The sequence below is a fragment of the Silene latifolia genome, chromosome Y, assembly GCF_048544455.1.
Source record: "Silene latifolia isolate original U9 population chromosome Y, ASM4854445v1, whole genome shotgun sequence".
NCBI classification, from domain to species: domain Eukaryota; kingdom Viridiplantae; phylum Streptophyta; class Magnoliopsida; order Caryophyllales; family Caryophyllaceae; genus Silene; species Silene latifolia.
Genome location: NC_133538.1, coordinates 260,940,194 through 260,959,002, shown reverse-complemented (window position 1 = coordinate 260,959,002; position 18,809 = coordinate 260,940,194). Strand labels below are relative to the sequence as shown.

Here is an 18,809-nt window from a genome sequence, read left to right as displayed (position 1 = left end):
GAATTAAAAGCAATTATGATAGAAATAAAAGGGAAGAAGGAATTAAAGCAATGATTAAGAATTAAGGAATTAAAGGAGAATGATAGTACCAATACAAATCCGAATCTGAGTAGCAAAAGAGTGGAAAAAGAGCAAGATCCAATCAATAGTAGCCAAAGTATAGAGTAAAAGTGAATGCCAGAGGAGAAGAGAAGTTACGCAGTCCCCCTTCTCTTTACATACGAAAATCCCTTCCTAATCTAACCTATGGACTAATTACAAAAGCCCATACGAAAATTAGGCGGAAAAAGTCTATAGAAGGACAAACCACTCGATCGAGTGGAAATAAACCACTTGATCGAGCAAACTAACGCCAAACCACTCGATCGAGTGGTTATAAACCACTCGACCGAGTACTTCTTGCTATGTCTTCTCTTGCGTTAACTTGGATTGCTCGATCGAGCAACTGGGAGTATAATAAGCATTCGATCGAGTAATAAATTACTCGATCGAGCTATCTTGGCACGTAAGACCTTAAAACACCTTCCGAAACCAGCTCACGAGTCTTCAAAATGTTAAATTCCAAGCTCCTGCTCCTTATTCTCCATAAATGCATGCAATCGGGACAAAATAGGCTCGATTTAGCTCCTCTTTGGTTTATTCCTGCAAATTACATAAAACGAACCAAAGTAGAATATTCGGGGGTATTTGTAGCTAGATGCTACATAAATAGTACAGAAATGCGTGTAAAAATGAGGTAAAAACCTTATATAAAATACACGCATCAAACGTTAAGGTATGGGTGGTCTTAGTATGCCGTACCCTGCGCGCTACCTCGGTGTATGCTCTCCATGTGGCTTGACTTAAGATAAACATCTTCGTAGCCTCACATGGCAGGGGCTGGACCCTCAAAGTGTTCCTTATCTGACAAGTAACCAACATTAGTATCAAAGCCTTTCTTCATAGAAGCATTATAAAGTCCTAAGTAGTGCAAATTACCTGGTGCTATCTCATGGTGTTCCAGGGCAACACCTGGATCCAGAAAGCCACATCCTGAACTACTTGGTTTAAAAACGACTCTATTTGGTTAAAGGAAAACTAAGGAAGACAAAAGAAAGTTTTTGGAAGCACACAATTACCTAAAGCATATACTAAACCCCCCCCCCCCCCTTTTTTTTTTTTTTTGCTTCACGGACTTTTGAAAGGTCCTTTATACACTAAAGTTTTGGCACTTTGTCAGACAAAGTACCGTTTCAAGTGACGGATGTTCCAGGGTTTATCCAGGATTTGACCGTGCATGGTCATCAACCTGTATGCCCCATTCTTGATAACACTTTTGACCTGATACGGCCCTTCCCATTTGTAGGCAAACTTGTCTGCCTTGTGGTTCTTGGTATTTTCGAATACCCTTCTTAGTACGAGGTCCCCTACTTCAAGGGTCCTGATTTTGACATTCTTGTTATATGTCCTCGCCACGGATTGTTTATACGATGTCATACGTATGTAGGCGCTTTCCCGCAGCTCATCAACTGTATCCAGGCTCCTGGCCATTTCGATCGTGTTTTGCTCATCCGTATTTGTGCGTGGGTACCAGAACTTCCGAGGGTATTACTGCCTCTGCTCCGTACACAAGGCTAAACGGAGTTTGGCCTGTTGCCATTTTCGGTGTTGTCCTGTCTGACCAGAGTACCAATGGTAGTTCATCCGCCCATTTTCCCCCAGCTCTTCCAGCCGTTTTCTGAGGTTCTCCACAATGATTTTTTTGCTGGATTCGGCTTGGCCATTAGTTTGTGGATATCTGGGGGCTGATTTTCTCAGCGTTATGTTCCATCGTGCACAGAAGCCTTCGGTGTTATCTGATATGAACTGGGACCCATTGTCGCATATGATTTCGGATGGTATCCCAAATCTGCTTATGATGTTGCGCTTGATGAAAGAGATCACCTGCTGTTCTTTTACCTCTGTTATTGCCTCTACTTCAATCCACTTTGAGAATTAGTCGATCATAACTAGCATATATACTCTGTTTCCTGGAGCCCTGGGCAGCTTACCCACTATGTCCATGCCCCACATCATGAATGGCCATGGAGAGATAATCGGATGCATTGGTTCTGCTGGCTGGTGGATTGCTGGAGCCGCCTTTTGACATGATTCACAGCGTTTAGCGTGATTTACGGCGTCTGCGCGCATGGTGGGCCAGAAATACCCTTGTCTCAAGATTTTGTTTGACAGACTTCGCCCACAGACTTCGCCCTCCAGTGTGGTTCCCGCATTCTCCGCTGTGTACATCTTGCAGTACTTTTTCAGCTTCCTCTTTGCTTAAGCACCTGAGGCATGGTCCTGCCAATGATTTTCTAAAGAGAATATTATCAATCATGATATACCTGGAAGCTTTTATTCTGAAACTTTGTGCTTCCTTTCTGTCTTCAGGGAGTGTCCCATCCCTTAACCAATTTAGGTTTGGAACTCACCAATCTGCATCCTGCTGTCCTACTGTGGAAACCAGCATCCTGGCTCCCTGTGCACACTGCATGTGTACATCCTCTTTCACCGGTCTCTGATCTGGCTCCCTCTAGATGGCTGGGGTCAACACATGGGTAATTGGTATGTTTGATAGTTATGTGGGCTGGAAGGTGGATCCTAACGTGGCCAGTGCGTCTGCCTCCACGTTCTGCTCCCGCGGCACCTGAGTTATCTTGAATGTTCTAAACTTTAAGTTTTTCTCCGTGGCTATCTTCAAGTAGGCTATCATCTTTGAATCACGTGCTACATATTCGTTGTTTACGTGATTTACCACAAGTAAGGAGTCACTGTATAGCCTCAGGTTCTTCACCTTGAGCCCTGACGCCATCTGCATCCCAAATATAAGGGCTTCGTACTCGGCTTCGTTGTTGGTTGCCTTGAACTCACACCTAATAGCTTGTACTATCATATCTCCTTTAGGAGATCGAAGGACCAAACCTACACCAGCCCCTCTTGCATTTGAGGCTCCGTCAATGTATAGGGTCCATATCTCACCATCCTGATTCCATGTTATCGCCAGCATTCCCTCTTCTGCCTCCTCATGGGTGGCAGGGCAGAAGTCAGAGACGAAATCTGCTAGGGCTTGGGATTTTATCGCCGTTCTGGGTTCAAATTGCAAGTTATAGCCACTAAGATGTACTGACCATTTAGTCATTCTGCCCGAAAGTTCAGGCTTCCTCATAATAGTCTTTAGCGGGTAATTTGTTATTACGTGGATGGTGTGAGATTCAAAGTGTGGCCGCAGTTTATAAGAAGCAGTAACCAAAGCCAATGCTAGTTTTTCAAAGGAAGTGTACCTGGTCTCTGCAGGAAGCAGAGACTTGATAATGTAATATACGGGATGCTGCACCCCTTCCTGTTCTTTGACTAACACTGCGCTTACATCTACTTCCGTGACTGACAGGTACAAGAATAGTGGTTCCCCTTGCTCTGGTTTTGCGAGTAATGGTGGCGTGCTTAGGTAGATTTTGAGTTCTGCGAACGCTTTTTCATGTTCCTCAGTCCATTCGAATTTCTGACTCTTCCTCAATATATCATAGAACAGCTTGCACCTCTCCGAGGCCCTTGATATGAACCTGTTTAGGGCCGCCACCTTCCCTGCTAATCTTTGCACATCCTTTGGCTTCTGGGGTGATTCCAGCTGGAGTATTGCTTTTATCTGTTCCTTTCTTGCTTCAATTCCTCTCTGGGTCACCATATACCCTAAGAATTTTCTTGAGGACACCCCAAACGAGCACTTAGATGGATTAAGTTTCATTTTAAACTCCCTTAACGTTTGGAAGGTGTCCGCCAAGTGCTCCATGTGCATTTCTGCTTTTTTGGACTTCACTACCATGTCGTCTATGTATACTTCCATGGTCTTTCCTATTTGCTGTTTGAACATTTTATTTACCAACCGTTGGTAAGTGGACCCGGCGTCCTTTAGGCCAAAGGGCATGACCTTGTAACAATATATGCCTCTTTCTGACATGAATGCTGTTTTCTCTTGATCTTGTGGATGCATCTTGATCTGATTATAACTGCTCCAGGCATCGAGGAAAGTGAGTACCTCGTGTCCCGCAGTAGCATCCACCATTGCATCGATATGTGGCAGTAGGAAAGGGTCCTTGGGACAAGCTTTGTTTAGATCTGTGAAGTCTACACACACCCTCCATTTGCCGTTCTTCTTGGGCACCACTACTACATTAGAGAGCCACTCAGGGTAGCTAACTTCCCTAATTTTGTCTGATGCCAGGAGACTGTCTACTTCTTTGTTAATGACCTCATTTCTTTCTACCGCAAATTTTCTTCTCTTCTGCTGTACCGGGCTGCAGCTTGGGTTCACCCTTAATTTATGCGAAATAACGGATGGGTCTATGCCCACCATATCATTGTGGGACCAAGCGAAGCAATCCATGTTGTTTTTGAGAAATTGAATCAGCTGGCTGCGCAGCTTTTCATTGCAAGTTACCCCAATCAATACTGTCATATCCGGGTGTGCCTCGTCCAGGTGTATCTGGTCCAGTTCCTCTGAGGGAGGCTCCTTATATTTTGTCGAGGTGCCCCGGTTCTGTAATTGCTATGAAGGGAGCTTGGTTGTAGCCTTGGGGGCTTGAGCGTAGCAGTTTCTGGATTCCTCTCGATCTCCTTTTACTGTGACCGTACCCCATGGCGTTGGGAACTTGAGACATTGGTGATATGTTGAGGGCACCGCCTTCATCTGATGCAGCCATGGTCTTCCTAGTATCACGTTGTAGGTGGTTGGACCCTCAATGACTAGGTATCTCACTAGTTTATTAACTTCTTCAATATATGTTGGGATGGTTATCTCACCCACCGAATGCGCAGTTTCACCACTGAATCCTACCAGGGGCAAAAATTTCTTTATCAGGTTCTCTTTATCAAAACCCATGGTTTTGAGGGTTTCGAGCATGATGAGATTCACAGAGCTCCCGTATCCACTAATGCTTTTAAATGCGGTGCAATTGCCAACGGATAACGTTATAGTTAGGGCATCGTCATGTTGCTCTGCACCGCTTTCTATGTCAGTCTCGTCGAAAGTTACCGGGGTTAAATTGCTCTGGCTTACCCTATATGAAGTTTCTGGATGATCCCCTTTACTTCCGGTGGCTTTCCTCTTAGCGGCGGAATATGTCAAACCTGATAGCTCGGATCCGCCTGTTATCACGTTAATAATTTTCGTGCATATGGGTGGGGCAGAAGGAAGCACCTGATTTGCTGCTTCCCTCCTATCCTGCTTGCCCCCACGTGATAGCAGGTGATCCAAGTTTCCCTTGCGTACGGAACTTCACTTCCTTTCGCAACTTGTAGGCGATCTTACGTCTCCGTGACCTATGTCCTGATGCCATTCGCATCTCTTCTTCTTGTCTTTTTGTCGTCGTTGGGTCGGTCTGAGTGGGAGGCTTTGGCCACCTCACCGATCACCCAGGCTTCTAAGTGCTTTCGGCCCTTCCATTCCCGTGTTGAATCCGTATTCAGATAGCTTAGGAGGATGCGGAGAGTCGTCAATTTGCTGAGTTTTTTCTGCTATTCTGCTGATATTGGGTCTGCTGTATGGCTTAGCTCGTTCGTCTTTCTTTTCTGTTGTGAATTTCCTGCTTGTCTTTTCGAAGTTTGCTACTCCCTTTCGAGCCTGTATGTCTTCTTCTAACCTTAATGCCGCTGTAGCTCTCTACTGGACTTCTTTGAACCTCTCACAAAGGTACATAGTTAATTCTTTGTAGAGGTTGGATTCCTTATCCAGGCCGTGCCTGAAGGCGTTGATGGCAGTGGACATATCGCAGCCTCGTATTGAGACTTTCTCTGCAATGAACCTGGTGACATAATCTTTGATTGATTCACCTATTTCCTGGACGATCGTGTATAGGTCGCTTGACTGTTTGGGTGTTCTCCGGCTGCTGGAGAACTGTTGGTTAAATGCGTTGACCAGGTCAGCGAATGAAGATATGGTCCCGTTAGACAAGCCGACGAACCATTGTAATGCTGCTCCGGTTAGGGTTGAACCGAATCCTTTACACATACATGTCTCCTTTGAGGCTCCCGTGGCAGTAGTAACCATCATCTTCTACTTGAATTGACTGATGTGATCACAGGGGTATGTAGTTCCATCGAAGAGGGTCATCGTTGGGACGCTAAATCCTTTTGGTAAGGCCACCGTAGCTATATCGCCAGTAAACGGCGAGTCAGCGTAGCTTTCTAGTGCAACCATCTCCATCGGCAGAGGCATTCTTGGGACCCTCCGGAGGAGGCTCCGTAGTTCCTGGTACTGTTATTCTATGAATGTCTCTCTCCCGGTGGGTCGCAGATGCTCCTGTGACTGACGTTCTGCTCCTCGTACGAAGTTTTGCTATTCCAAGACTTCTGTTTGGCGCACCTGCGATGTTGCTGCCGCCGGGGTGCCTCCCCAGGTATATTCAATTTGATTCGTAACTGGCATCCTGGTTATCAGGACCGCAACTGTAGCCCTGCTTCTCTAATGTCCCTCTGCGCCTGATGTGGGAGTAGGCTCTTGGCGTGCTGGTTCCTCATATGGTGTTAATGCCCCCAGTCCTGTTAGGACCAGACCTTCTCTTAGCTGTGGTGTTCCATCCATATCCAGCCTGAGTGCTACTTCGCGTGGTAATACTCGTGTCTGCCTTCGATCCCCACTTTCTCCTGGCGGCCTTCCAGATCTGTCTTCTTGCATCCAAGGGGCCGAACTAGCTGCATGGCTCCTCAATTCGTTGATCTGCGCTCGGAGGAGATTGTTGTCCTCTTCCATCTGGGATCTCATGCTTCTATTTTCGCTCAGCATAGTCCGGATTGTCCTTGCTAATGTGTCCAACCCGCTTATCATGATGCTGGTGGGACTCGGAGGAGCCTAAACCTGTTGCCTGGATTGTGTTCCTCTTTCCGACTGTGTGACTCCATGCCGTCCCTGAACGACTCATGGGTCTCTAGCCTGGATCCTCCCCGAAGATGGGCTTGCTGCTGCCTAGGAGCTTTGACTTTGCTTGACCGCTGGTATCTGAGCAGCAGTGGTGGTCTGAACTGAGGTTGTACGTACTGCCGCTGCTGCCGAGGGAGATGGTGCCTGTGTCGCTGTCGAGGGGGCGGTACCTGTGTTGTTGGGGCTCCGCTGGTGCCGCCTGAGTTGGTTTCCTTGTGTCCGGACATGTTTTAGTTGCTGAGTAGACTGGCTAACGGAGACGACCACTATACCCCACGGTGGGCGCCAAACTGTTTTGGTAAATTTCTACCAATTTAGGGTTAAAGTAGTCTTAACGTTAGGTCTGAATTATGATTCGTTTGATTGTTGTATGTTAACCTGTATGAGCGACGTAAATAAAGAACACAGACAATTTTGGTGACGCGGAAAACCCGATGTGGCAAACAACCACGGGGGGAGACGGAATCCCACCAATATTTTCACTATAATTCGAGAGGAAGTACAGTTTGTTCGCTTGCTATGAATGCTAGGGTTTAGTTCTCGTATTTCCTGATGATCTTTCTTCTTTGCATTGAGGCTCTTTATATAGGGGAGCTCGATGAGCTAGGGTTTCTTGCTTTCCCTCCAAGTTATTCCTAATTTGACACCGGGTAGGACTTTCCTTCTTTGGATTCGGTAAGAGGTTGGACTCTCACACGCTTCTTCCGCGTAGAACAAAGCCCACATCCTGCGCTGCTTGCTGATGTTGTCACCCTGACTCCCTGATATCCTGCATCCCGCAATGCTTCCAGGCCTGCTGCCCCAAGTCAGCCCATATCCATATTTTGGGCCTAACAGCTTCCATTCAAGTGTTTTGACCCAAATAAGAGAAATACTCATGTCCAAGAATATCAACCAACTGTTTAATATTAGCATTGTAAATTAGTAACCCAAATTGGTCAAGTATTAGCTGCACCTTCTCAAACACCTCCTGCTTAAAGTTCTTGGTTCCCTTGAACACCTCCTCCATGGTCATGGACGCGGCTACGACTCGAGTTTCACCCTCGATCACACCTTGGACTAACTCCTTAAGATGGTGAGATATGGGGTGAAATTAGCTTAGCATACTTTACTAGACTTTCATCATCTATCAGGGGCGATTCTAGGATTTGATCATAGGGGTTGCAAAAACTGAACAATGATTTCGGCGATGGGAACTAAAATTTAAACACAAAAAATTCGTGAGGCTAACATAAAACACTAAATTTTGATATTTTTCTTTATGTTAAATGTAATAGATATTTGAGTACATAATATTTTATTGTAACTATAACAAATAAGAGGATATTTGAAAGTCACGACATTAAAACTATAACTTTAACTCTTGATTTCCTTAACATAAATTTTAAATAAAAATTGATGAAAGTACCCAAAAACAACAAAAATCATAGAATGAATTTATAACTAATACAATTTTGAAAATAAAGGACTAAAACTAGGCATTAAATAACATTGAAGTCACAATTTATAACTAAATGAGATAAAAGAGCAAAAATGTATATCTAACCACTGCAGCACTGAATATTTGATGATCTTTATTGAAACTAACTCTTAGATATTTCAGAACAAAGGCGATGTAGGATGAAGGGTAGTTTCTCCGAGCTCATTGCTTGCACCTCGAATGTGTAGTTGACCGGAGATATGTTGAACCGGGTGCATGCCTGTTCTGGTAGGACCCATGCCTTATTGGCTAGCTTGATGTCTGTTATCCCTACCCCGGTTATGACCAGGTACTCGGATGCACTGGCAATTCTATACATTTTGTACGTTCGTTTTTAAGTTGGATTGTGTACAGTAGGTCTCAGTTGATGAGATTTTTGAAATTAGAGGATGCTTTCTAGTCCGGTTATTTCAAACCGAAATCAAAGTACAACTCGGAATGAAAACTTGTACAGGGAATACGGATGTCAATGTCACCCGCATCCGATCGAAATATGATCCACTCGATCCTAAAAGATGGATGAAAACCCAATTTAAATGGATGATGGATGAAACGGATGACGGATGACGGATGACGGATGGATGAAGAAATTTCACCCACCATGTAGAGAATGTAAAATATGTATATTGAATGTGATGATTATACAGCAGTGTTAAGCGTAGGATTTATACAAGTAATGGTCAAAATTACCTAAAGATATGATCCTATTAACAAGGATATTTACCAATATTATAGCACCTAATTAGCAACTAATAAGGTAACAATATACAAGATAATGGAGAGAATAATTCTCCTAATTATTCTCTAACATCCCCCCGCAAGATGGACTGTCGGAAGAGAAGACCAATCTTGGACATGAGCATAGCAAACTTTGGTCTTGAAAGAGGTTTGGTAAGGGCATCAGTGAGTTGATCGTCATTAGCAATAGGGACAACTTGAAGAGAACCTAATTGAACTTTTTCTCGAATAAAATGGTAATCAAGTGCCACATGCTTCATTCGGGAATGGAAAACAGGATTAGCACTTAAATTTGTGGCACCAAGATTATCACAATAGATGGCCGGACTGAAGAGAAGCGTGACACGAAGTTCATTAAGCAAGTGTCCAAGCCAAATGAGTTCAGCGGAAGCATTTGCAACGGACCTGTACTCGGCTTCAGTAGAGGAGCGAGAGACGGTACGTTGTTTCTTTGAGCTCCAAGATATGGGATTTCTACCAAGGTAGACAATGTACGCTCCAGTAGACGTTAAATCATCAACATTACCACCCCAATCCGAGTTGGAATAAGCGTGAAGGCTCAATGGAGACTCTCGACGGATGATAATACCGTGGGAGGCTGTGCCAACAAGGTAGCATAGTAGTCATTTCAAAGCATTCCAGTGAGGCACAGAGGGACGGAGCATAAACTGGGAGAGCTTGTTGACAGCGAAAGCAAAGTCGGGGTGGGTTAAGGACAAATATTGAAGTCTGCCCAGTAGGGCTCGGTACTCATTAGGGTTGTCGAAGTCTGGACCATCAGCAAGAGCTAGTTTCGTAGAGGAATCCATTGGTGTAGTTGAAGGTTTAGCTTCCAGCATGTTTGCTCGATTTAAAATATGTATTTTTGTTGGTTGATAAACAGGCCAAGGGAGCAGGGTTAAACCTCAACACCAAGTAAATAAGATAGATTACCCAGAAATAAGATAAATTACCCAGATCTTTGAGAACGAAACACGCAAATAGAGCTTCAATAAATTGTTAAACGATGGCATTACACGAACCTGTAGCAATAATATCGTCAACATATACAAGAACAAATAAATTATAAGTTCCGTGATATAAAAATAACGATGTATCGGATACGAAGGTTGTGAAACCAGCGCATAGGAGGTGGGAACGGAGCTCGTTATACCAGGCCCGAGAGGCTTACTTCAAGCCATATATGGCCTTTCGTAATTGACAAACATATGTAGGTTTTGCAGGGTCGACAAATCCCGGGGGTTGCGACATGTAAACAGAATCAGTGAGGGTTCCTTATAAAAACGCGTCATTTATGTCGAGTTGACGAAGAGGCCAATTGTTGGTGACGGCAAGACTTAGCAATAAATGGACAGTGGCAGGTTTGATAACGGGACTAAAGGTTTCCGTATAGTCAAGCCCAGGCCTTTGGTTGAAGCCTTTCGTGACTAAACAAGCTTTGTGTTTATGGATGGTTCTGTCGGGATTGTATTAGGTGCGAAACACCCACTTACAACTAACGATGTTATGGGCAGCTTCCCAGGTATTATTTCATTGAAGGGCAGTGAATTATTCTTCCATGGCGGCTCGCCATGTCGGATCAACGAGGGCCTGTTTAATAGTCTTTGGCTCAGTGGTGTGAAGTTAGGCCTTGAGATTTAATTTGTCAATGTGCTTGAAGATGTTGTGTGAGGCTCGAGTGGCATGATGGTGGGTTGGGGGCGTGGAGGAGGAGGAGGGGGAGGTGGAGGGGAAAGGGTAGTCGTGTTAGAGGCAGTAGGAGAGGCGGGGGTGGGTGTGGATACAGCGGAGGCAAGGGAGTGAGGACAAGGGGAAACATGGGGTGTGTCGGGTTCGTGGTTGGGCAGGGGAGGAGATTGGAGCAGCGGAATAGTGATTTGGCACCTCTCATCAGAGGATGGGAGGGGTGCGATGGGTGTGGTGGAAGAGGCAAAGGGATAGGTTTGGTCTACAAATTTTACGTGCCGAGAGCTATAGACACGGTTTGTAGTGGGGTCAAGGTAAAGATAAGAGTGTTGGGACGGAGAGTAACCAATAAACACACAAGCGATGGATCGGGCCTCAAGTTTGTGGTGAGTGTAGGGTCGGAGCCATGGGAAGCAAAGACTACCAAAGCTTTTAATGTTGACATATTTCGGAAGAGTATGGAAAAGACGAGAATAGGGAGAGTTGTTTTGGAAAGTGGGAGTAGGCATTCTATTTATTAGATAGACCGCCGTTTGGAAGGCATAGTGCCAATACTCGAGAGGCATGGAAGCATAGGCTAGGAGAGCTAGACCAGTGTCTAAAATATGTCGATGGCGCCGCTCCACAAAGCCATTGTGCTCGGGGGTGTGAGGGGGAGAGGCCAAGGTGAGATGTTGAATTCCAAATGATGCAAGGTTGGGTTTTAGTTTTTCAAATTCTCCGCCATTATCGGAATAAAATGTTAAAATGGGGCGAGAAAATTGTTTCTCAACAAGAGCTTTAAATGTCAAAAATGTTCGGTGAGTGTTGGGCTTCTTTTTAAGCGAAAATAGCCACATAAATTTTGTATAGTGATCAACAAAAATAACGTAGTATTTAAATTGATCGAGTGAATAAACTGGTGATGACCATAAATTGCTAAAAATAATTTCAGGTGGAAATTGAGACGTAAGTGAGGACATATCGAAGGGTAATTTATGACTTTTATAGATACTGTAAGCCTTGCAATTGTCTTTGGAAATAACATGTTTGGAATTTAAATTCGAAACAATAGACTTTAAAATTGAAAAATATGGTGTCTAAAACGATGATGTAAGTAGACACCATCCTTCGTTGGTCCTGTGAATAGCTTTGTCCCTGAGTTAAGGTCCTTGACAAAAAAAGAATGAGAGAAAAAGTCAATAGACACATTGTTATCGGAACAAAACTTGGAAACGGAAATAATATTTTTATGCATTAAAGGAATATGAAAGACATTTCTGAGTTTAAAGGAGGAAACTAGAGCATAACCAGTGTGATGAATAGGGAGACTAGAACCATCGCCGATGACAATTTCATCAGTATCGTCATAAGGCTAGTGAAGGACAAGATTATCGAGGGGAGACGCACCACTATCCAATAACCAAGGGGAGGGTGGGGCTTGCGGGTTCAGGGTAGTCGGGTGGACCCGGGCAGGAGTGGTAGTAGGGGCAGGGGTACGGGTGTATGGTGGAACACGGATGTCGGGATACAAAGCTTTAAAACTCGGTCAATAAGCGAGAGTATGACCTTGTGTGTGACACCATTGACACTTCCCTTTGAAGGGATTTTTTGGGTTTTGGTTGGGCTGGGACACGGCTGGTGAGGGCTAGCGTGTTGGGACAGGGGCGGGGTTGTGACGGGCGTAGGTGGGGTGGGCTACATCGGGAAAGGAGGTGGCAGAACGGGTTTCAGTTTGGGAGATGAGAAGTTCACGGTGGATAAGTTTCTCAAGGAGTTTGGTAAAGGAAATAGGATTATCACGGGCATTGATCGCATCAATGACGGGTTGATAGGATGAGTCCAACCCTTCAATGACTTGATCAGTGACGTCCTCATTGGGTATGATGGTTCCGAGAAGGGCGAGTTCTTCGACTGTTGTCTTGATTTTGGTCATATAGTCAGATATAGAGAGGGAGCCTTTGGTGATATTTTTTAGTTTCTGACGGGGTTGTTTTATATGGCCACGAAAAGGACGAGCATAAGATGACACAAGCGTGTCCCATGCCCCACGGGTTGTGGTGGTTCGGTTGAGGAGTGGGCTAAGGCTGGTGGTGAGTGTGCTTGCCACGACACCGAATAAGAGCCGGTCCTGCCGAAATCAAGTATTATAGGCCGGATTTGGTGCAGGTTTGTCATTGGTTGTAATTGTTTGTGGGGGTGGTTCACTGCCGTCTATGTAAGATAATGGAAGAATAGTTCTCCTAATTATTCTCTAACACGCCGTCCATCCATGACCCGAATTTATTACTTTTTATTTAATGTTATTTGATATATAACACATTATTAAGATATAAAATATTCAAATTTTCATATTTTAATACTCTCAATATAGATGTTTTGTGAACCTACCCACTAGAAAGTTAAATGAAAATATTAATCTAACTTTATTTTTGTAGAGAATAAAAAATCATCATTTTTTTAAACTTGAAACATATAAATACACAACATCCGTTTTCACCCGATCCACCCGTTTCATCCATGGATGATGGATGATATGTTTCACGGATGATGGACGGGTTGGATGAAATTTTAAAAGGACGGATGAGGTTTCACCCGACCCGAACCCGATCCATTGACATCCCTAGCAGGGGATGGTGATTGAGGGGAGAAGAAATGATTTGGAATGCAGTAATGGCAAATTCATGGGATTTTATACTGACCGATTTCGAAAAAAATAATAGTAAACCGCGGATTAATTCTCCGTATTTTGAAGAATTTTTCATGGTAGACTTTGACAACAGCCTCTTCAAACATGGATGTACGCCTGTATTTGCAGATGTAATTTCGTTGTAATTGAAATAGAATGTTAATAAAATGTTATAAAATTGAAAGAATTGTCAGGCAATAATATAGGAGTTGACAAATAGTGGAGTTCTAGTCGTCTAAATAAATTCTAAAAATTCATCAAATATGCTTAGACTGGTGATCACTGATCACCTACTATTCTTGCGTACCCCAGTCGCTGAAATAACACGACAAAGTCACTCATTTACTCACTAGGTAGCACCAAAACGGACACAGACACAGACACGACACGAATATGTGACACGGCATCCAATGAAATTTAGAACACGGGGCATGTTATTTAAATTTTGATAAAATATACTTCCTCCATTCAACTCTACTCTACCATATTGTAAAATGCACAACTATTAAAGCAAGAATAAACAATTAATTGAAGTACAAATGGAATTGTGCAATTTGCTTTATTAAATCAGAAAATGTGGGAGATTATAGTTTTGATTAAATCCTAATCTTCTCACCAAAATCTTCAACATTTTCAAAAGCCCACCACTGTTCCCCTATTTCTTTTTTCCCCCCAAATTCTGTCAACTCTAAGTACAAACTCAGTGGGATATTAGTCATAATACAACCAATCCTCACCATAAATTACATCATTCCTCACCAAAATTACAGAATCTCTCATTCAATAACAAAGCAACAAAAAGAAAGTTTACAAGCCATAAATTACAACAGTCCAAACAAAAAATTACAAGGCTTTTCTACAATAAATTACACAAGTTTCCTGAAATATTTACACAACAACAATGGGGTTTAAGTACATGAATGAAGACACGAGGACTGGAGTTGTCATTTATTTGCTTTAAAAGTCACAAGATGGTAAACTTGGTCATGGAGCTATCAAAGAAGCAGCTGCAAGGTACAATGTGAGTGATAGAAGCATATCTAACATATAGAGACTTGCCAAAAAAATCAAGGTTAGTAGGCAAAAATTTAGATGTTAAGAGTAGGAGGATAGGCAACAAAAATAGAAAAAGAATCCTACCAACAATTGAGCATATCAAATCACTTGATCATTCTCGAAGGGATACAATGATCAGAGTTGTAGAAAATAATGGAGTTTTAGTTGGAACAGTCCATTCATGGGTGAAAGAAGGTTTACTTAAACCTCATTCATGCCCATTACATCCTAAACCCACTGAATTACACAAGGATCAGATGTTACTTTATTCACTTAAGTCATTAGTTGTAAAACAAGTACATGAAGAATTCTTTGATCTCATTAATATGTCAGTCACTGATATCTTATTTACTGAAAGGAGCAATACAATACACATGGATGAGAAGGGGTTCTACATTACAGATGACAACGAGAAGGTTTATGTTGTGGAGGGGGAGGAGCTGCCATATAGAAGCTGCCAGTCAAAGAGGTACATCACAAAAGTGATGTTTATGTGTGCAATAAGAAGACCAATATATTCAGCAGATGGGGAATGCCTATTTGATGGTAAAATAGACATGTTTATATTCATAAATCAAGCACCAGCGGCTAGAGCTAGCAGAAATAGGCCAAGGGGTACATTAGAGACTAAGCCAATTGAGTCCATCACAAAACAGGTGATAAAAGAATGCCTAATTCAGCAAGTAATACCAGCAATTAAGAGTGTTTGGCCTGAAGGTTTAAGCAAGCATATTTGCATACAAAAAAGACAATGTTAGGCCTCGCATCAAGAATGATGATCCTGACTTTATGGCTGCTGCAAACTCAGATGGATATCATATTGAGTTAGTTTTTCAGCCACCTAACTAACCAGACTTAAACTATAATGACCTTGGCTATTTCAGGGCATTACAGTCATTACAAAAAAAACATCAGCAAAGACAATGGATGACCTAGTGAATGAAGTGATGCAAGCATTTGTGGGTTGTAGTCTAAGCAAACTCAACAATATTTTCTTATTATTACAAGCAGTAATGGTAGAGATTATGAAATGTAAGGGTCATAATAATTTTTCACTTCCTCATATGGGGAAGGGTCATCTTGCTGCCATTGGTATGTTACCAAGGAATTTATTGGTCAATGAGGAGTTGGTCAGGGAATGGATTGAATATATGCAAGGAATTGGTAAAACACAAGGTTTAGAATACCTAATGAATGAACTAGGATAAAATGTTGAAGCTTTAGTTGTTCAGTTAAATGGAATGTAATGCACTATCATATTCAAGTGATGTAATGTTCAGTTTAATGTTCATTTTAAACTTCAGTTTCAAATGAACATTAAATTTCAATTTAATATTGAATGCAATGTTCAGTTTTATGTTTATTTGAAACAGAATTTTTATGTGGAGTTTTAAGTTCAGTTAAATGCATAGAGAAATCAGTTAAATGCAATGTTCAGTTGACACTTAAATGCATAGATAAATCATTCATATGCAATGTTCAAGTGAAATTTCAGAAACAAGTTCAGTTAAATGAATGGACATCAAAAGATAAATGCAATGTTCATTTGAAAGCTAAATGCATACAGAAATCATTCATATGCAATGTTCAGTTGAAATTTAACATCAACTCTCAGGCTTAGTCTACCCCCATCATTGAGTTTTTCAAGTAGTCAAGCCTCCTACACACACACACACACACACACACACACACACACACACACACACACACACACACACACACACACACACACACACACACACACACACACACACACACACACACACACACACACACACACACACACACACACACACACACACACACACACGCGCACACACACACACACACGCACACACACATACACACACACACACACACACACACACACACACACACACACACACACACACACACACACACTGAAGGTGGCTCATGCTCAATACAATAATAACAGTAATGAGTAAGGCAACAATAATGCGTAAATCTCTCAAACCATTAAGGAAAACTCATTACTAAGATCTCAAACTGCTATTGAAATATTTGAGCAGGAACACACATTCATTGGTAGACCATGTGGTGGCTTAACTACTTACATGTAATGTAATACCTTAGGTATTTGAGTTGTTGGGTACTATATTGAGTAGGGCTTAATCTGTCGAGTAAGTCTGTGACGCGTTCTAGACAGTGTCCTGTTCTGTAGTTACTTCATCGAGTAAGGTCAACTCGGTCGAGTAGCGGGTACTCGATCGAGTATGTCGGGTTTTACGGTTTTCACCCGGGTTTGGTAGTAACGCGTGAAGAGTTATATAAAGTGATTTCGACATTTTACTTTTACTTTTTACTTTATTCTCTAAACTTTTCACAAAAGAAAAACAACGATGTTATTCTCTTCACTCTTTGCTATCAAATTAAGGGCTAGGATTGTCGGATTTCTGAGTTCATCGTACCTTTTTTATCGCCGTATTGTGACTAAGATTCCTATATTGTTTTTATGTCAGATAGTTAATGTTGTTTAAACCCTAATTGGGTAATTGGGGGTTTTTGGGATTGATTATGTGATAGATTGTGATTATGTGATTAATTGTTTATAGAAGGTGATTCGTAGAAGAAGGTTTTTTATCCGCTGCTTTTGGTTGATTATTGGTGATTCAATCTCAGGTAGGGTTTCCCTACTCAGTTGACTGTGTAAATATTATAAGATGGCATGATTGGTTGATTGGCATGTTTATTGTTATCGTTAATTGGAATTGGCATTGTTTTACTGGTATTGTGGATTGGTTGTTGTTTGTCTGTGGTTTGCGAGGTGCGCCCTCGGCTGAGTGGAGTCACTTGTGGGAGTGGCTTCATGCCCTTGATTCACCACTTGCGGTTCCCGTCACAGGGGGGATGTGCACATTAATGAACATGGGTTATTCGCTCTATGGTGTTGAGCGGGCCTTAGGTGGTACGGCTGCGGTCCCCACTGGCGGCGAGGAATATCTGTTGCAATGGGTATTCTGGCAAGACTACACACTTTAGTGTGTAGTGAGATGATTGGTGAGGAGATGGAGATGGAGTTGGAGTAATGTGATTGTGTAATTGGATGTTTTTGGTTTCTTATTTTGTTTATGCAGTAACTGACCCCGTTAAAATGTTTTAAAAACTGTGGTGATCCATTCGGGGATGGTGAGCAGTTGATTAGTAGGTATTTCATGGTTACGCGCGGGATCTAGCTGGGGATGGAGTCACGACGTGTCAAGTCTTAGTCTTCCGCTGTGTTTTGTTAAGACAGTTATACTTTAGTTGGTTTGCAGTTTTGAGACGGTTGTATTTTACATTTCAGTTTTGGTTTTGTTGTACTCACATTAAACTTATTTACTTAAAGTATGTTTCTTTATGGTCTACTTTGATTACTATGCACTGGGTAACCGAGGTGGTAGCATCTCCATATGCTAGGGTGGTCTTGGTAAGGCACCTTGGTGTATGGGGGTGTTATAAAGTGGTATCAGAGCAACAATTTTGGAACCTGTAAGCAATGAATGTAGAGAGTCTAATTAAAATGAACCCGTGTAGGAGATTTTAGGAGCTAATGCAAAGGCTTGGGATACGTCCTAAAGTCGCAAAATTTTCCCTTATAACTTTGAACCGGTCACTATGGGGTGTCATAGGATTGCTACTTGTTTACCATTGTTCATATGCATATGTTGGATGAAGAATGTGGTTGCAATAGATGAATTGGCTGGAAAAGATGGAAGTAATTGCATGAGAATATGAATTTCGTGATTAAGAATATGTTTATGTGACAAAGTGGATTTATAATGTTGTGGTATTAGTAACATGTGATTTGGGGATGCATATTATATATACATGTTATTGCTTTTATGTGAAGTTATAAAAGCATGTGGGTAGTGTAATCGTGAGCATGACTCGATCGAGTGGGGGTAACTCGATTGAGTAGGGTGGACTCGATTGAGTAGGCTTGGCTTGATCGAGTGGGTATGTGTATGCGTTGGGCAGTAGCTACTGGAGTCGTGTTACTCGATCGAGTAAGGGGAGTACTTGATCGAGTGTCGTGTACTCGACCGAGTACGTAAGTGACTCGATCGACTATGTTTTATGTCAGTTCTGAACAGCTTCTGAAGTTGGGGTACTCGATCAAGTGTGTAGGTTACTCGATCGAGTGACTCCTACTCGTTCGAGTATGTGTGTTTACTCAATCGAGTATGTCGTTGTGCGGGTCATATTTGCTTTGAGCCGTAGGCTATGTGCTTATGTTTATTTCCCTTTTA

General features: G+C 42.5%; 1 pseudogene; it reads right to left on the bottom strand.

Moving 5' to 3' along the window:
• LOC141630537 (flotillin-like protein 6) overlaps nucleotides 1-8,730 on the bottom strand; it is a 54,915-nt pseudogene extending 46,185 nt beyond the window's left edge.
• Nucleotides 8,731-18,809: the final 10,079 nt, after the last annotated feature.